We start from the raw sequence: 20092 nt of genomic DNA on the forward strand, positions 1-20092 counted from the left end.
TAACCTGCCTAAATATACTGCAGAGCTGTCTGTAGTCATCCTGTTTAGCTAATCCTAAATATACTGCAGTTGTCTGTAGTCATCCTGTTTAGCTAGGCTAATCTGCCTAAATATACTGCAGAGCTGTCTGTAGTCATCCTGTTTAGCTAGGCTAACCTGCCTAAATATACTGCAGAGCTGTCTGTAGTCATCCTGTTTAGCTAGGCTAACCTGCCTAAATATACTGCAGAGTTGTCTGTAGTCATCCTGTTTAGCTAGGCTAACCTGCCTAAATATACTGCAGAGCTGTCTGTAGTCATCCTGTTTAGCTAGGCTAACCTGCCTAAATATACTGCAGAGCTGTCTGTAGTCATCCTGTTTAGCTAGGCTAACCTGCCTAAATATACTGCAGAGTTGTCTGTAGTCATCCTGTTTAGCTAGGCTAACCTGCCTAAATATACTGCAGAGCTGTCTGTAGTCATCCTGTTTAGCTAGGCTAACCTGCCTAAATATACTGCAGAGCTGTCTGTAGTCATCCTGTTTAGCTAGGCTAACCTGCCTAAATATACTGCAGAGCTGTCTGTAGTCATCCTGTTTAGCTAGGCTAACCTGCCTAAATATACTGCAGAGCTGTCTGTAGTCATCCTGTTTAGCTAGGCTAACCTGCCTAAATATACTGCAGAGCTGTCTGTAGTCATCCTGTTTAGCTAGGCTAACCTGCCTAAATATACTGCAGAGTTGTCTGTAGTCATCCTGTGTAGCTAGGCTAACCTGCCTAAATATACTGCAGAGCTGTCTGTAGTCATCCTGTTTAGCTAGGCTAACCTGCCTAAATATACTGCAGAGCTGTCTGTAGTCATCCTGTTTAGCTAGGCTAACCTGCCTAAATATACTGCAGAGCTGTCTGTAGAAATGATTTGACTAGTTCTTCAAAGTAGTTCAGGTAAACGTTCACCAACTGTCTGTCCCTCTTGTTGTGTACATTCCTGTCTCATGTGGTCTGTGTGTATCTAACCAAAACTGGGGGAAAACTGCCGCAAGGGATTATGGTCATTGTAGTTAATTATCACTTTTATGTGCTGAACTAGGTTGAAAATGTGCTTAATGAAAAACTTCATCTCCCTTCAGCCCATCGTCCCACTTAGTTCTTGGGTTGATTTCTCTTGTGAATGATTTGACCATGATTTGTAAGGACCAGAAGTCCTTACAAGGATAGTAAAACGAGGACAATTCGGACAAGTAGGGACATTTCACCTGTCCCCACAAGGAAAAAAAAAAAAGCTATTTTAGGCTTAGGATTTTAGGCTTAGGTTTGGGGTTAGGATTTTGGGTTAATGTTAAGGTCAGACTTAGGTTAAGGGTTAGGTTTAGGGATTAGGGAAAATAGGACTTTGAATGGGAATCAATTGTTTATCTTTCTCTCACTCTCTTTCTCCCTGTCTCTCTCTCTCTGTCATCGTGTCCTCTTTCTCCCTGTCCTCTTCTAGGTCATTCCACAGGAGGAGGACACTAAGATCAGTCTGACATATAAGTACATTATCCATGAGGACCTGCTGCCGGTCATCACCAATAACAATGTTCTCCTGGCCGAGCTGGATACCTACGAGTGGGCCCTGAAGAGCTGGTCGCAGTGCTCTAAACCCTGTGGGGGAGGTGTGTGTATGGGGGGGCCTGGTTGTGGAGCGGCTCTTTAGACCAGGTTAATTCAATCTCACCTGCTACAGAAAGGTCCCTGATGGTTGTTTCCATTTGTGCCTGGCCTGCCAAGGACCCCTGCTGTGGGTTGGTGCTATTGGCCCAACCTGGCAACCTGCTATGGGTTGGTGCTATTGTCCCAACCTGGCAACCTGCTGTGGGTTCATGCTATTGTCCCAACCTGGCAACCTGCTATGGGTTGGTGCTATTGGCCCAACCTGGCAACCTACTGTGGGTTCATGCTATTGGCCCAACCTGGCAACCTGCTGTGGGTTCATGCTATTGGCCCAACCTGGCAACCTGCTATGGGTTGGTGCTATTGGCCCAACCTGGCAACCTGCTGTGGGTTCATGCTATTGGCCCAACCTGGCAACCTGCTGTGGGTTCATGCTATTGTCCCAACCTGGCAACCTGCTGTGGGTTCATGCTATTGTCCCAACCTGGCAACCTGCTGTGGGTTCATGCTATTGGCCCAACCTGGCAACCTGCTGTGGGTTCATGCTATTGGCCCAACCTGGCAACCTGCTTGGATTGGTGCTATTGGCCCAACCTGGCAACCTACTGTGGGTTGGTGCTATTGGCCCAACCTGGCAACCTGCTGTGGGTTCATGCTATTGGCCCAACCCTATTGGCCCAACCTGGCAACCTGGCAACCTGGCAACCTGCTGTGGGTTCATGCTATTGGCCCAACCTGGCAACCTGCTGTGGGTTCATGCTATTGGCCCAACCTGGCAACCTACTGTGGGTTCATGCTATTGGCCCAACCTGGCAACCTACTGTGGGTTCATGCTATTGGCCCAACCTGGCAACCTGCTGTGGGTTCATGCTATTGTCCCTACCTGGCAACCTGCTGTGGGTTCATGCTATTGGCCCAACCTGGCAACCTGCTATGGGTTGGTGCTATTGGCCCAACCTGGCAACCTACTGTAGGGTTGGTGCTATTGGCCCAACCTGGCAACCTGCTGTGGGTTCATGCTATTGGCCCAACCTGGCAACCTGCTATGGGTTGGTGCTATTGGCCCAACCTGGCAACCTACTGTGGGTTGGTGCTATTAGCCCAACCTGGCAACCTGCTGTGGGTTGGTGCTATTGGCCCAACCTGGAAACCTGCTATGGGTTGGTTCTATTGGCCCAACCTGGCACCTGCTATGGGTTGGTGCTATTGGCCCAACCTGGCAACCTGCTGTGGGTTGTTGCTATTGGCCCAACCTGGCAACCATGGGTTGGTGCTATTGTCCCAACCTGGTTTGCAGAGCAGAGCCTAAATGTCCTCGGGGCATGCTGCTCAGGGTCTCTGACACATTCACATTCAAATGGTTCCTCCTACTGTTGCTCTGTCAGTGTGTGTGTGTGTGTGTGTGTGTGTGTGTGTGTGTGTGTGTGTGTGTGTGTGTGTGTGTGTGTGTGTGTGTGTGTGTGTGTGTGTGTGTGTGTGTGTGTGTGTGTGTGTGTGTGTGTGTGTGTGCGCACACGCTCTCTCTCCAGTCTTAGTACATTCGGCCACCTGCATTTTCTTTCTGTCAAATGATTTACAGTATAAATTAGAAAATGTTATGTTTTTTGTCAGACGTTACAACAGATGTACTAAACCCATTTTAATTGGACCGTCTGGCAGGTATACAGTACACCAAATACGGATGCAGGAGGAAGAGCGACAGTCGACTGGTGCACCGGAACCTCTGTGAAACCAGCAAGAAGCCCAAACCCATCCGGAAGAGGTGCAACGTGAACGAGTGCAGCCAGCCAACGTGAGCTCCTCTCCCCTTCACTCTCCCCCTCTATCCTTTCTCTGTCCATGTCCGAGCCATGTTGATAGGAGAGCATCCATTTCATCATCATCATCATCATCATCATCATCGCTCTCAGGGACACTTCCTCATCAGAGGGACTGATCATAAAGCACTCTGTCTGAATGACTTCCAGTCGTTCGAAGTAGGTGACAGATTGAATAATGAGATAATAACCTAGTCATTCCCAGTAGTGGACAGATTGAATAATGAGATAATAACCTAGTCATTCTCAGTAGTGGACAGATTGAATAATGAGATAATAACCTAGTCATTCCCAGTAGTGGACAGATTGAATAATGAGATAATAACCTAGTCATTCCCAGTAATGAGATAATAACCTAGTCATTCTCAGTAGTGGACAGATTGAATAATGAGATAATAACCTAGTCATTCCCAGTAGTGGACAGATTGAATAATGAGATAATAACCTAGTCATTCCCAGTAGTGGACAGATTGAATAATGAGATAATAACCTAGTCATTCTCAGTAGTGGACAGATTGAATAATGAGATAATAACCTAGTCATTCCCAGTAGTGGACAGATTGAATAATGAGATAATAACCTAGTCATTCTCAGTAGTGGACAGATTGAATAATGAGATAATAACCTAGTCATTCCCAGTAGTGGACAGATTGAATAATGAGATAATAACCTAGTCATTCCCAGTAGTGGACAGATTGAATAATGAGATAATAACCCAGTCGTTCCCAGTAGTGGACAGATTAAATAATGAGATAATGACCTAGTCATTCCCAGTAGTGGACAGATTGAATAATGAGATAATCCTTCTTCCTTCCCTCCCTCCCTCCCTCCCTCCCTCCCTCCCTCCCTCCCTCCCTCCCTCCCTCCCTCCCTCCCTCCCTCTCTCTCTCTCTCTCTCTCTCTCTCTCTCTCTCTCTCTCTCTCTCTCTCTCTCTCTCTCCCCCTCCCTCCCTCCCTCCCTCCCTCTCTCTCTCTCTCTCTCTCCCTCTCTCTCTCTCCCTCCTTCTCTCTCTCCCTCCTTCTCTCTCTCTCCCTCTCTCTCTCCCTCCTCTCCCAGGTGGTTGGTGGACAGTGGAATTGAGTAATGGGAAGATAATAACCAGGGTTGTTCAGTCATTCCCAGTAGTGGACAGATTGAATAATGAGATAATAACCTAGTCATTCAGTGGAGGACAGGGGCCTGGTAGTGGACAGATTGAATAATGAGATAATAACAAGGGTCTGGTCAGGTGGGTCCCAGTAGTAGAGATTGAATAATGAGATAATAACCTAGTGTCATTCACCACAGAGTGGACAGATTGAGCTTCAACAGAGATAATAGACAAGGGCCTGGTCAGGTTCCCAGCATAGCTTCACCACAGAGTATACTGAGACAAGGGCCTGGTCACAGGTGGGTCCCAGCATAGAGCTTCACCACAGAGTATAGGGCTTCACCACATAATAGAGATAATATACCTAGACAAGGGCCTGGTCACAGGTGGGTCCCAGTGGTATTTAACCCCAGTTTTGAATAATGAGATAATAACCTAGTCATTCCCAGTAGTGGACAGATTGAATAATGAGATAATAACCGGTTAGTCATTCACCAGTAGGGACCGGTTGGCCTCATTAACAATAATGAGATTAATAACCTAGGGCTACCGGTTGGCCTCATTCACCACCCTGTAGTGGACAGATTGGCCTCATTAACAATGTAGGGCCACTGGTTAGCCTCATTCACCACCCTGTAGGGCCACAGATTGAATACCACCCTGTAGGCTACAGGTTGCCTCATTAACCCTGTAGGGAGGTTGGCCTCATTAACACCACCCTGTAGGGCCACTGGTTGGCCTCATTCCCAGTAGTGGACAGATTGAATAATGAGATAATAACCTAGTCATTCCCAGTACCACCCTGAGGGACAGGTTGGCCTAATGAGATAACCTAGTCATTCCCAGTAGTGGACAGATTGAATAATGAGATAATAACCTAGTCATTCCCAGTAGTGGACAGATTGAATAATGAGATAATAACCTAGTCATTCCCAGTAGTGGACAGATTGAATAATGAGATTGCCTCATAAAGGGCTAGCCTCATTAACACCACCCTGTAGTGGACAGATTGAATAATTAGATAATAACCTAGTCATTCCCAGTAGTGGACAGCCTCATTGAATAATGAGAGTTAATACCCCCTGTAGGGACCGGTTGGCCCCATTACCATAGGCCACCGGAGTCATTAACACCCCTGTAGGGCCACAGATTGAACCCTGTAATGAGATAATAACCTAGTCATTCCCAGTAGTGGACAGATTGAATAATGAGATAACCTATTCATTCCCACCCTGTAGGGCCACCGGATGGCCTCATTAACACCACCCTGTAGGGCTACAGATTGGCCTCATTAACACCACCCTGTAGGGACGGATGGATTGAATAATGAGATAATAACCTAGTTGGCCTCATTCCCAGTAGTGGACAGATTGAATAATGAGATAATACCGGTTGGCCTCAGTAGGGCCACTGGTTGGCCTCATTCCCAGTAGTGGACAGATTGAATAATGAGATAATAACCTAGTCATTCCCAGTAGTGGACAGATTGAATAATGAGATAATAACCTAGTCATTGGCCTCAGTAGTGGCCACAGATTGCCTCATTAATAACCCTGAGGGACCGGTTGGCCTCATTAACACCACCCTGTCACCGGTTGGCCTCAGTAGTGGACGGTTGGATTGAATAATGAGATAATAACCCTAGGGCCAGTTGGCCTCATTCCCAGTAGTGGACAGATTGGAATAATGAGATAATAACCCTTTAGTCGGTTCTCAGTAGTGGACAGATTGAATAATGAGATAATAACCTAGTCATTCACCAGTAGTGGACAGATTGAATAATGAGATAATAACCTAGCCTCATTAACACCACCCTGTAGTGGCCACCGGTTGGCCTCATTAATAATAGGGCCACCTAGTCTTTCTCAGTGGGTTGGCCCCATTAACCCTGTAGGGCCAGATGGCCTCATTAACACCAGTAGTGGCCAGGTTGGAATTAACACCCCTGTAGGGCCCCGGTTGGCCTCATTAACACCACCCTGTCTACCGGTTGGACTCATTAACACCCCTGTAGGGCCACCGGTTGGACTCATTAACACCCCTAGGGCCACCGGTTGGCCTCATTAACACCACCCTGTAGGGCCACCGGTTGGCCTCATTAACACCACCCTGTAGGGCCCCGGTTGGACTCATTAACACCACCCTGTAGGGCCACCGGTTGGACTCATTAACACCCCCTGTAGGGCCACCGGTTGGCCTCATTAACACCACCCTGTAGGGCCACCGGTTGGCCTCTAACACCACCCTGTAGGGCCACCGGTTGGCCTCTTAACACCACCCTGTAGGGCTACCGGTTGGCCTCCTAACACCACCCTGTAGGGCCACCGGTTGGCCTCATTAACACCACCCTGTAGGGCCACTGGTTGGCCTCATTAACACCACCCCCACCGGTTGGCCTCATTAACACCTCCCTGTAGGGCCACCGGTTGGCCTCATTAACACCACCCTGAGGGCCACTGGTTGGCCTCATTAACACCACCCTGTAGGGCCAAGGTTGGCCTCTAACACCACCCTGTAGGGCCACCGGTTGGCCTCTAACGCCCCCCTGTATGCAGGGCCTCTAACGCCCTCAGGGCCACCGGTTGGGTCCACACTAAGTACCCTGTACAGGGCCACCGGATGGCCTCATTAACACCACGGAAGGTTGGCCCCATTAACACCACCCTGCCTAGGGCCACCGGATGGCCTCATTAACACCACTCTGTAGGGCCTGGCCTCATTAACACCACCCTGTAGGGTGGGTGGCCTCATTAACACCCCCTGTAGGGCCACCGGTTGGCCCCATTAACACCACCCTGTAGGGCCACCGGATGGCCTCATTAACACCACAGGGCCACCGGTTGGTCATTAACACCCCCTGTAGGGCCACCGGTTGGCCTCATTAACACCACCCTGTAGGGCTACGGTTGGACTCAGACAAGGGGTCTGGACTCACACCCCTGTAGGGCCACCGGTGGCCTCCAGCACCCTGTAGGGCCACCGGTTGGCCTCTTCACCACAGAGTATAGACTCTTCACCACCCAGGTACCGGTTACTCTAGACAAGGGTCTGGCCTCATTAACACCACCCAGGCCACCGGTTCTCATTAACACCACCCTGTAGGGCCACCGGTTGGCCTCATTAACACCACCCTGTAGGGCTACCGGTTGGCCTCATTCACCACCCTGTAGGGCCACCGGTTGGCCTCATTAACACCACCCTGTAGGGCCACTGGTTGGCCTCATTAACACCACCCTGTAGGGCCACCGGTTGGCCTCATTAACACCACCCTGTAGGGCCACCGGTTGGCCTCATTAACACCACCCTGTAGGGCCACTGGTTGGCCTCATTAACACCACCCTGTAGGGCCACCGGTTGGCCTCATTAACACCACCCTGTAGGGCCACCGGTTGGCCTCATTAACGCCCCCTAGGGCCACCGGTTGGCCCCATTAACACCACCCTGTAGGGCCACCGGATGGCCTCATTAACACCCCTTGGCCGGTTGGCCCCATTAACACCACCCTGTAGGGCCACCGGATGGCCTCATTAACACCACTCTGTAGGGCCACCGGTTGGCCTCATTAACACCACCCTGTAGGGCCACCGGTTGGCCTCATTAACACCCCCTGTAGGGCCACCGGTTGGCCCCATTAACACCACCCTGTAGGGCCACCGGATGGCCTCATTAACACCACCCTGTAGGGCCACCGGTTGGACTCATTAACACCCCCTGTAGGGCCACCGGTTGGCCTCATTAACACCACCCTGTAGGGCTACCGGTTGGACTCATTAACACCCCCTGTAGGGCCAGGGCCACCCTCTGTAGGGCCACGGTTGGCCTCATTAACACCACCCTGTAGGGCCACCGGTTGGCCTCATTAACACCACCCTGTAGGGCCACCGGTTGGCCTCATTAACACCACCCTGTAGGGCCACCGGTTGGCCTCATTAACACCACCCTGTAGGGCCACCGGTTGGCCTCATTAACACCACCCTGTAGGGCCACCGGTTGGCCTCATTAACACCACCCTGTAGGGCCACCGGTTGGCCTCATTAACACCACCCTGTAGGGCCACCGGTTGGCCTCATTAACACCACCCTGTAGGGCCACCGGTTGGCCTCATTAACACCACCCTGTAGGGCCACCGGTTGGCCTCATTAACACCACCCTGTAGGGCCACCGGTTGGCCTCATTAACACCACCCTGTAGGGCCACCGGTTGGCCTCATTAACACCACCCTGTAGGGCCACCGGTTGGCCTCATTAACACCACCCTGTAGGGCTACCGGTTGGCCTCATTAACACCACCCTGTAGGGCCACCGGTTGGCCTCATTAACACCACCCTGTAGGGCCACCGGTTGGCCTCATTAACACCCCCCTGTAGGGCTACCGGTTGGCCTCATTAACACCACCCTGTAGGGCCAGTTCACCATTGAAATACATGGAATTCTACAGTATTTCAATGAAGGACAAAATGACATGTATTTCAGTATGTTCCTTTGTAGTGGGGCCAATAACATTAGTACTTTAAGGAAAAACGGTTTAATATTTTTTTTTACATGTTATAAAAATTTTAAAAAATGTTTAGCTCACATTGAATAATTATAAAGTCTGCGTTACGGTGTCTGATAGAATATACACTTGTTAACAACGAATGTAGATATGAATACATGTAGACATGAATACATGCAGTTCTACAGCTTCCAACATCTTTTCTACACTGGAGGAGGACTACTAAGATGGCTGTGCGGTGGCTTCAATACAGCGCCCCCTGTCAGTCATCTAGGGTTTATACACATCTTTGGTCCCACCATGGAGCTCTGTCTCAGAGCAGACTGTTCACTAGACAAGGGCCTGGTCACAGGTGGGTCCCAGCATGGAGCTCCGGCCACAGATCCTATAGTACAGACAGGGGCCTGGTCTGGTCATGGAACTCCGCCACTGAGCATACTCTAGCAAGGGCCTGGTCACAGGTGGGTCCCAGCATGGAGCTCCACAACAAAGCCTACAGTACAGACAGGGGCCTGGTCATGGAGCTCCACCACTGAGCATTCTCTAGACAAGGGACCAGTCACAGGTGGGTCCCAGCATGGAGCTCCACCACAAAGCCTACAGTACAGACAGGGGCCTGGTCATGGAGCTCCCCCACTGAGCATTCTCTAGACAAGGGACCAGTCACAGGTGGGTCCCAGCATGGAGCTCCGCCACAGAGCCTTCAGTACAGACAGGGACCTGGTCATGGAGCTCTGTCACACAGCTCACAGTACTACTTATCAGAGTTGGGGTCAACTCCATTTCAAATCAATCAATGATGGAATTGGAATTTCTGTTCACTAAAATAGAATTGTAGTTTTCTTTTAATTGAATTGTAAAATGAAGCTGAACCCTGGTGTGGAAACATTCTCCAGTCACCACACACTGAAGGACGTGAAGAGGACGGTTGGCGTATCCAGACCCTCTAGCAGTCCAGTTTGATTGAGTTTGTTGATTATAAACACTTTTTTCCTGTGTTGTTTACCAGGGTTTCTGGAAAGGGAAGTTGCTCTTTATCGATTTGTTTTAGGAATTGTGCTAGCTGACTGTTCTAGTGAGTGAAGAGCCAGCTGCTTTGAGTCTCGTCTGACCCGCTGTCTCTCTGTGTGGCCACCACGGTGTTCAGTAAGCTGTGGAGAGGGGATTCGACAGAGACAGGTTATCTGACCCGCTGTCTCTCTGTGTGGCCACCACGGTGTTCAGTAAGCTGTGGAGAGGGGATTCGACAGAGACAGGTTATCTGACCCGCTGTCTCTCTGTGTGGCCACCACAGTGTTCAGTAAGCTGTGGAGAGGGGATTCGACAGAGACAGGTTATCTGACCCGCTGTCTCTCTGTGTGGCCACCACAGTGTTCAGTAAGCTGTGGAGAGGAGATTCAACAGAGACAGGTTATCTGACCCGCTGTCTCTCTGTGTGGCCACCACAGTGTTCAGTAAGCTGTGGAGAGGGGATTCGACAGAGACAGGTTATCTGACCCGCTGTCTCTCTGTGTGGCCACCACAGTGTTCAGTAAGCTGTGGAGAGGGGATTCGACAGAGACAGGTTATCTGACCCGCTGTCTCTCTGTGTGGCCACCCACAGTAAGCTGTGTTCGACAGAGACAGGTTATCTGAGCTGTGGAGTAAGGGGATTCGACAGAGACAGGTTATCTGACCCGCTGTCTCTCTGTGTGGCCACCACAGTGTTCAGTAAGCTGTGGAGAGGGGATTCGACAGAGACAGGTTATCTGACCCGCTGTCTCTCTGTGTGGCCACCACAGTGTTCAGTAAGCTGTGGAGAGGGATTCGACAGAGACAGGTTATCTGACCCGCTGTCTCTCTCTCAGTAAGTGTGGCAGAGACAGGTTATCTGACCACAGTGTTCAGTAAGCTGTGGAGAGGGGATTCGACAGAGACAGGTTATCTGACCCGCTGTCTCTCTGTGTGGCCACCACAGTGTTCAGTAAGCTGTGGAGAGGGGATTCGACAGAGACAGGTTATCTGACCCGCTGTCTCTCTGTGTGGCCACCACAGTGTTCAGTAAGCTGTGGAGAGGGGATTCGACAGAGACAGGTTATCTGACCCGCTGTCTCTCTGTGTGGCCACCACAGTGTTCAGTAAGCTGTGGAGAGGGGATTGACAGAGACAGGTTATCTGACCCGCTGTCTCTCTGTGTGGCCACCACAGTGTTCAGTAAGCTGTGGAGAGGGGATTCGACAGAGACAGGTTATCTGACCCGCTGTCTCTCTGTGTGGCCACCACAGTGTTCAGTAAGCTGTGGAGAGGGGATTCGACAGAGACAGGTTATCTGACCCGCTGTCTCTCTGTGTGGCCACCACAGTGTTCAGTAAGCTGTGGAGAGGGGATTCGACAGAGACAGGTTATCTGACCCGCTGTCTCTCTGTGTAGTGTTCAGTAAGCTGTGGAGAGGACCAGAGACAGGTTATCTGACCCGCTGTCTCTCTGTGTGGCCACCACAGTGTTCAGTAAGCTGTGGAGAGGGGATTCGACAGAGACAGGTTATCTGACCCGCTGTCTCTCTGTGTGGCCACCACAGTGTTCAGTAAGCTGTGGAGAGGGGATTCGACAGAGACAGGTTATCTGACCCGCTGTCTCTCTGTGTGGCCACCACGGTGTTCAGTAAGCTGTGGAGAGGGGATTCGACAGAGACAGGTTATCTGACCCGCTGTCTCTCTGTGTGGCCACCACAGTGTTCAGTAAGCTGTGGAGAGGGGATTCGACAGAGACAGGTTATCTGCTGTCTCCTGTGTGGCTGTGTTCTCTGTGGCCACCACAGTGTTCAGTAAGCTGTGGAGAGGGGATTCGACAGAGACAGGTTATCTGACCCGCTGTCTCTCTGTGTGGCCACCACAGTGTTCAGTAAGCTGTGGAGAGGGGATTCGACAGAGACAGGTTATCTGACCCGCTGTCTCTCTGTGTGGCCACCACGGTGTTCAGTAAGCTGTGGAGAGGGGATTCGACAGAGACAGGTTATCTGACCCGCTGTCTCTGTGTGGCCACCACGGTGTTCAGTAAGCTGTGGAGAGGGGATTCGACAGAGACAGGTTATCTGACCCGCTGTCTCTCTGTGTGGCCACCACGGTGTTCAGTAAGCTGTGGAGAGGGGATTCGACAGAGACAGGTTATCTGACCCGCTGTCTCTCTGTGTGGCCACCACAGTGTTCAGTAAGCTGTGGAGAGAGGGATTCGACAGAGACAGGTTATCTGACCCGCTGTCTCTCTGTGTGGCCACACACGGTGTTCAGTAAGCTGTGGAGAGGGGATTCGACAGAGACAGGTTATCTGACCCGCTGTCTCTCTGTGTGGCCACCACGGTGTTCAGTAAGCTGTGGAGAGGGGATTCGACAGAGACAGGTTATCTGACCCGCTGTCTCTCTGTGTGGCCACCACGGTGTTCAGTAAGCTGTGGAGAGGGGATTCAGTGACAGAGACAGAGGTTATCTGACCCGCTGTCTCTCTGTGTGGCCACCACGGTGTTCAGTAAGCTGTGGAGAGGGGATTCGACAGAGACAGGTTATCTGACCCGCTGTCTCTCTGTGTGGCCACCACGGTGTTCAGTAAGCTGTGGAGAGGGGATTCGACAGAGACAGGTTATCTGACCCGCTGTCTCTCTGTGTGGCCACCACGGTGTTCAGTAAGCTGTGGAGAGGGGATTCGACAGAGACAGGTTATCTGTCTCTCTGGTAAGAGAGGGGATTCGACAGAGACAGGTTATCTGACCCGCTGTCTCTCTGTGTGGCCACCACAGTGTTCAGTAAGCTGTGGAGAGGGGATTCGACAGAGACAGGTTATCTGACCCGCTGTCTCTCTGTGTGGACGGTGTTCAGTAAGAGATTCGACAGAGACAGGTTATCTGACCCGCTGTCTCTCTGTGTGGCCACCAGTGTTCGACAGAGACAGGTTATCTGACCCGCTGTCTCTGTGTGGCCACCACAGTGTTCAGTAAGCTGTGGAGAGGGGATTCGACAGAGACAGGTTATCTGACCCGCTGTCTCTCTGTGTGGCCACCACAGTGTTCAGTAAGCTGTGGAGAGGGGATTCGACAGAGACAGGTTATCTGACCCGCTGTCTCTCTGTGTGGCCACCACAGTGTTCAGTAAGCTGTGGAGAGACAGGGAGACAGTAAGCTGTGGAGAGGGGATTCGACAGAGACAGGTTATCTGACCCGCTGTCTCTGTGTCGGTGTTCAGTAAGCTGTGGAGAGGGGATTCGACAGAGACAGGTTATCTGCCGCTGTCTCTCTGTGTGGCCACACGGTGTTCAGTAAGCTGTGGAGAGGGGATTCGACAGAGACAGGTTATCTGACCCGCTGTCTCTCTGTGTGGCCACCACAGTGTTCAGTAAGCTGTGGAGAACCACAGTTCGGTCTGTGAGGGAGACAAGCTCTGTCCTCATCTGTACCTGGGTGTCCAGGAGAGTACATACACACACATGCATGCTCTTACACACCACACACACACACACACACACACACACACACACACACACACACTGTGTGGCCACACACACACACACACACACACACACACACACACACACACACACACACACACACACACACAAAGATAGAAGTCAATGATGTGTAATAACTGTTTCTCCTGCTATCCCTATAAGTGCTTCAGGAGACTTATTGTAGGGATTCGACAGAGACTGTGTGTAGATTGATTACCTGGGGAGACAGGAGAGGAGTGAAAGGGGTTCTTAAAGAGCTCTGATTACCTGGGGAGACAGGAGAGGAGAGAAGAACAGGGGTTCTTAAGAGCTCTGATTACCTGGGGAGACAGGGAGAGGAGACCTGGGAGAAGGGGTTCTTAAAGAGCTCTGATTACCTGGGGAGACAGGAGAGGAGAGGAAGGGGTTCTTAAGAGCTCTGATTACCTGGGGAGACAGGAGAGGAGAGGAAGGGGTTCTTAAGAGCTCTGATTACCTGGGGAGACAGGAGAGGAGAGGAGGGGAGCTCTGATTACCTGGGGAGACAGGAGAGGAGAGGAAGGGGTTCTTAAGAGCTCTGATTACCTGGGGAGACAGGAGAGGAGAGGAGGGGTTCTTAAGAGCTCTGATTACCTGGGGAGACAGGAGAGGAGAGGAAGGGGTTCTTAAGAGCTCTGATTACCTGGGGAGACAGGAGAGGAGAGGAAGGGGTTCTTAAGAGCTCTGATTACCTGGGGAGACAGGAGAGGAGAGGAAGGGGTTCTTAAGAGCTCTGATTACCTGGGGAGACAGGAGAGGAGAGGAGGGGGTTCTTAAGAGCTCTGATTACCTGGGGAGACAGGAGAGGAGAGGAGGGGGTTCTTAAGAGCTCTGATTACCTGGGGAGACAGGAGAGGAGAGGAGGGGGTTCTTAAGAGCTCTGATTACCTGGGGAGACAGGAGAGGAGAGGAGGGGGTTCTTAAAGAGCTCTGATTACCTGGGGAGACAGGAGAGGAGAGGAGGGGGTTCTTAAGAGCTCTGATTACCTGGGGAGACAGGAGAGGAGAGGAGGGGGTTCTTAAGAGCTCTGATTACCTGGGGAGACAGGAGAGGAGAGGAGGGGGTTCTTAAGAGCTCTGATTACCTGGGGAGACAGGAGAGGAGAGGAGGGGGTTCTTAAAGAGCTCTGATTACCTGGGGAGTTAGGAACAGTTGCAAACCCCTAGTTCGGGAACCGCTGCCATAGCAAATTCCTTTTGGTGCTATATGTAACCTTTTTTTGGAGGTTCTATGAAGAACCATGCTCAAGGTTCTAAATGGAACATGGTGCTAATGTTCTATAAAGAACCATTAATAAAAGGTTCTATATAGCATCAAAAAGGGTTCCACTATGGTTGCAACCCTTTTCTTATGGTCCTTTATAGAACCTTTATGGAGAATGGTTCTATAAAAACCTTCTTTAATCTTAAACCATACAGGGTTTTATTCTGGTCAGACATGTTATATTGTTCAAATTCCCTAGGTGTTATTATTGACACGTTGAAACAAGTGAGCTTCCTCTGGAACAGCTGGGGTCCCTGAGGAGAGAATTGAGACCCACTGACTGATTTAGTCAGCTGTTCTCAACTAACACAAGGCCATAACAGGAGTCTTTCACAGGACACCATCACTGACCATTGTCATATCTAATATGTAATGGCATAACACAACACACCAGATAAACTGACATGACTCTAACTCACAATTGCACAAAAAGAGCTGTGCATAAACCACGCCTCAAAATATTCTAATGAGCTGCTTCCCTCACATTTTAATTATCATTAAAAGAGATAAGAACCCTTTTCTGAACTTAAAAACCCTAGTTCTGAACTTTAAAGAACCCTAGTTCTGAACTGTAAAGAACCCTAGTTCTGAACTGTAAAGAACCCTAGTTCTGAACTGTAAAGAACCCTAGTTCTGAACTGTAAAGAACCCTAGTTCTGAACTGTAAAGAACCCTAGTTCTGAACTGTAAAGAACCCTAGTTCTGAACTTTAAAGAACCCTAGTTCTGAACTGTAAAGAACCCTAGTTCTGAACTGTAAAGAACCCTAGTTCTGAACTGTAAAGAACCCTAGTTCTGAACTGTAAAGAACCCTAGTTCTGAACTGTAAAGAACCATTGAAGAACTCAAAGGGCTATTTGAGTCATTATGATTCCACATAGAACCATCACCTTCCCAAAGAACCCTTATGTAGGGTTGCAGTTCAGGTAACCTTCCCCAAAATGTCCAGGATGTCCAGAACTCCCAGTTGGTACATTACCAGAAGAAGGGAAAAAGCAAGAAATCTGTAATCGTCCAACCTGGATTTGTGTAAAACCCATGATTTGTGCAACCCAAAGTCCCACCATGTAATTATGTGTAAAGCTATGTTCTCTCATCCTCTGGGAACAACAGGACAGTCACCTTCCCCGTTCACTAAAGTAGGGATGGAGAATTCAACGACAAAGACAGAGGGTGTACATCAAATTGTTCCTGAGAATCCTGTCCACAAACTCTCCTTCAGTAAGTGAGCATGGGATGCTTCTATTGGAAAATTCTAGAATTCTATTCTTCTATTGGATTCTAGTCTATTCTATTCTTCTATTATTCTAGTCTATTCTATTCTTCTATTGGATTTTAGTCTATTCTATTCTTCTATTGTATTCTAGTCTATTCTATTCTTCTATTGGATTGGATTGGATTCTAGTCTATTCTATTCTTCTATTGGATTTTAGTCTATTCTATTCTTCTATTGTATTCTAGTCTATTCTATTCTTCTATTGGATTGGATTGGATTCTAGTCTATTCTATTCTTCTATTGGATTTTAGTCTATTCTATTCTTCTATTGTATTCTAGTCTATTCTATTCTTCTATTGTATTCTAGTCTATTCTTCTATTGGATTTTAGTCTATTCTATTCTTCTATTGGATTTTATTGGATTCTAGTCTATTCAATTCTTCTACTGGATTTTATTCGATTCTAGTCTATTCTATTATTCTATTGGATTTTAGTCTATTCTATTCTTCTATTGGATTTTATTGGATTCTAGTCTATTCAATTCTTCTACTGGATTTTATTCGATTCTAGTCTATTCTATTATTCTATTGGATTCTAGTCTATTCTATTCTTCTATTGGATTTTATTGGATGTTAGTCTATTCTATTCTTCTATTGGATTTTATTGGATTCTAGTCTATTCTATTCTTCTATTGGATTCTAGTCTATTCTATTCTTCTATTGGATTCTAGTCTATTCTATTCTTCTATTGGATTCTAGTCTATTCTATTCTTCTATTGGAATCTAGTCTATTCTATTCTTCTATTGGAATCTAGTCTATTCTATTCTTCTATTGGAATCTAGTCTATTCTATTCTTCTATTGGATTCTAGTCTATTCTATTCTTCTATTGGATTCTAGTCTATTCTATTCTTCTATTGGATTCTAGTCTATTCTATTCTTCTATTGGATTCTAGTCTATTCTATTCTTAGCTGCTTACCGTTTTAAACATCTGATATTAAAGAGTGTGTCTGGGAAATATGTTTGAGGTACAGTATGTAGTGAATTCGGGGAATAGCCCTGACTGGGACTCAACCCATAACCTTTAGGCGTTACACACAAGAGATCCAAATCTCTGTTCTTATGTGACCAACTTTTTATTTCAGATTTGTATTTTTTTATTTCAGAGTGAGTTTCCAAGTACAAAGATAACCCAGTCCCCATCCAGCCAACCTCAGTTGTTCCTGGACGAGCACCATTCCTTCTTGTTGTCGATGATTCGAGGGTTATAACTTCTAATAGTAACTGTATCCACTGGTTAAATGGGAGAGAGCGTGGTGGTCGGCCATCTTTAGAGCCAATCATTTTTCAGCAGCAGTGTCACGGTCGTGTGTTGAATGAATGGACCAAGGTGCAGCGTGCATAGAGTTCCACATGTTAATGAGATGAAACGCACAGGAACAAAACAATAAAGCGCATAAGGAAAAGGTGACTCTAATGTAGTGATTGCCGGCAACTAGACGTAGACAAGAACCCACAAAAACCCAGTGGGAAAAGGCTGCATAAATATGATCCCTAATCAGAGACAACGATAGTGTCACACCCTGACCTTAGTGTTCTTTGTTTTCCTTGTTATGTTGGTTAGGTCAGGGTGTGACATGGGTGATGTATGTGTTTTTTGTCTTGTCTAGGGGTTTTGTATGTTTATGGGGCTGTTTCCTTTCTAGGTATATTGTATGTCTATGGTTGCCTAGATTGGTTCTCAATTAGAGGCAGCTGTCTATCGTTGTCTCTGATTGGGAACCATATTTAGGCAGCCATATTCTGTGGGTACTTTGTGGGTGATTGTTTCTGTGTCTGTGTTTGTTTCACCACACGGTACTGTTTCGGTTATTCATGTTTTGTTTATTGTTTTGTAGTGTTTCGGTTTATTCATTAAAAACAACTATGGACACTTACCACGCTGCATTTTGGTCCGAAACTGAAGACGAAGAGGAGGAAATCAGCCGTGACAGATAGACAGCTGCCACTGATTGGGACCCATACCAGGTCAACATAGAAATGTAAAAACTAGACTACCCAACCTAGTTACACCTTGACCTAACCAAAATAGAGAATATAAAGGATCTCTACGGTAAATGAATACAGTAAATGAACAAACTTAAAATGTATAAATTGGTGGTTCGGATTACAGAATGCCAAGGTCATATTTTTTCCATATTCTGTTCGAGTTAAAGGGTTGTTCAGATTCACGTAGATCTGTAGACCATTATTTTTTAATGGCTCAGAATATGAGCTTTCCAAAAGTTGTTTATATATCATAGTGCACTCCTTTCAGGAGCCCAGATAACTTATTTTATAAATCCCATCATTGGAGGTTTCAGTAGTTGGGTTTACCGAAGGACTCCATAGGCCAGCATAGATGACTTAAGTTGTAAATATAGAAACATGTTTCCTTGGAATGTTCTTAAACCATTAATGTCCATGATATTAGTAAGGATACGGATTCCACATTGGGACCATTGAGGGGATACTAAAGGCTGTCCTCCAGATCACAAGGCATTATTGTGAAATATTGGAATATGGGCATGTCGTTTTGAATCCCAGTTACATTGTTCTTCAAATAGAAACAGTGTGAGCAATAATAGCATTAAAGCATAGTTTACATTGTGTAAGGGATGTATCAGTGAAGACCACCTCTTCCAGGACAATAGGAGACACCATATTACATTGTGTAAGGGCTGTATCAGTGAAGACCACCTCTACCAGGCCAATAGAAGACACCATATTACATTGTGTACGGGCTGTATCAGTGAAGACCACCTCTACCAGGCCAATAGGAGACACCATATTACATTGTGTAAGGGCTGTATCAGTGAAGACCACCTCTACCAGGCCAATAGGAGACACCATATTACATTGTGTAAGGGCTGTATCAGTGAAGACCACCTCTACCAGGCCAATAGGAGACACCATATTACATTGTGTAAGGGCTGTATCAGTGAAGACCACCTCTACCAGGCCAATAGGAGACACCATATTACATTGTGTAAGGGCTGTATCAGTGAAGACCACCTCTATCAGGCCAATAGGAGACACCATATTACATTGTGTATCAATCAGTGAAGACCAGGCCAATAGGAGACACCATATTACATTGTGTAAGGGCTGTATCAGTGAAGACCCCCTCTACCAGGCCAATAGGAGACACCATATTACATTGTGTAAGGGCTGTATCAGTGAAGACCAACTGCAACACTGCTGGGTTTTTCACGCTCAACGGTTTCTCGTGTGTATCAAAAATGGTCCACCACCCAAAGGACATCCAGCTAACATGACACAACATTCGAGTCAACATGGGTCAGCATCCCTGTGGAACACGTTTGACACCTTGTAGACTCCATACCCCGGGGAATTGGGGCTGCTCTGAGGGGAAAAGGGGTGTGACTCAATATAAGGAAGGTGTTCCTAATGTTTTCTACACTCCGTGTATATCTACTACCAAAATATTTAAAATGGGAAACGATTGAGATTCCATGATTCTAATTATTTTGTCGACTTGGGGGGGGGGTGTTGAAAAAAATGAATCTGCCCGCGCCTCAGATGCTACATCAGTCCGCTAATAGAGGACAAGTAAAGGCCAGATGCACTACTTTTGTGAAATATATATTTGTATTAAATTCTGATTTTGCCGTGTGGATCCATTTGGGTAAGTAAGTCTCGAGACCGGATGACAACATTTTGGAAAACAGTTTAATATCTGTGTTTATCAAAGATAGAAGGCCAGTGTTATTGCTTCTTTAATTAGCACTACAGTTTCCAGCTGTGCTAACATAATTGCGAAAGGGTTTTGGTCAATGATCAATTAGCGTTTTAAAATAATAAACTTGGATTAGCTAACACAACATGCCATTTTAGCACCGAAGTGATTGTTGCTGATAATGGGCCTCTGTACGCCTATGTAGGTATTCCATTAAAAATCTGCTGTTTCCCAGCTACATGACCTTTAAAAGGTCATTTACAACGTAAACAATGTCTACACTGTATTTCTGATCAATTTGATGTTATTTTAATGGACAAAAAAATCTGAATTTCTTTTAAAAACAAGGACA

The 20092-nt window shown here is 47.6% G+C and overlaps 2 long non-coding RNA genes and 1 pseudogene across 32 annotated transcripts in view; 2 read left to right on the forward strand and 1 right to left on the reverse strand.

Annotated features, from left to right (window-relative positions):
* The window catches only part of LOC118382043 (A disintegrin and metalloproteinase with thrombospondin motifs 3-like), a 121936-nt pseudogene that overhangs the window by 98032 nt on the left and 3812 nt on the right, over positions 1-20092 (forward strand). The window contains exons 15-18 of the transcript XR_008132765.1: positions 1467-1632; positions 3290-3422; positions 7484-7584; positions 15900-16007. The product of XR_008132765.1 is annotated as an A disintegrin and metalloproteinase with thrombospondin motifs 3-like (transcript). The remainder of the gene's footprint in view (positions 1-1466; positions 1633-3289; positions 3423-7483; positions 7585-15899; positions 16008-20092) is intronic.
* On the forward strand, positions 8357-13404 carry LOC127928914 (uncharacterized). Of its 27 annotated transcripts, none has more exons than XR_008132776.1 (10): positions 8357-10365; positions 10443-10596; positions 10952-11105; positions 11182-11412; positions 11475-11782; positions 11869-12022; positions 12098-12174; positions 12331-12407; positions 12490-12720; positions 13350-13404. It is a non-coding gene; the product is annotated as an uncharacterized LOC127928914 (long non-coding RNA). The 27 variants fall into 27 exon arrangements; XR_008132777.1 differs by lacking the exon at positions 13350-13404 and adding an exon at positions 13106-13160; XR_008132770.1 differs by lacking the exons at positions 10952-11105; positions 13350-13404 and adding exons at positions 10699-10775; positions 13029-13158.
* LOC127928916 (uncharacterized) lies at positions 13861-14856 on the reverse strand. 4 transcript variants are annotated; one of them, XR_008132794.1, is made up of 4 exons: positions 14462-14856; positions 14118-14166; positions 14021-14069; positions 13861-13980 (listed from the first exon to the last, which is right to left on the reverse strand). It is a non-coding gene; the product is annotated as an uncharacterized LOC127928916 (long non-coding RNA). The 4 variants fall into 4 exon arrangements; XR_008132797.1 differs by having other exon boundaries at positions 14511-14602; XR_008132796.1 differs by lacking the exon at positions 14462-14856 and adding an exon at positions 14314-14405.

Source organism: Oncorhynchus keta, unplaced genomic scaffold (assembly GCF_023373465.1).
Source record: "Oncorhynchus keta strain PuntledgeMale-10-30-2019 unplaced genomic scaffold, Oket_V2 Un_scaffold_4914_pilon_pilon, whole genome shotgun sequence".
Lineage (NCBI taxonomy): Eukaryota > Metazoa > Chordata > Actinopteri > Salmoniformes > Salmonidae > Oncorhynchus > Oncorhynchus keta.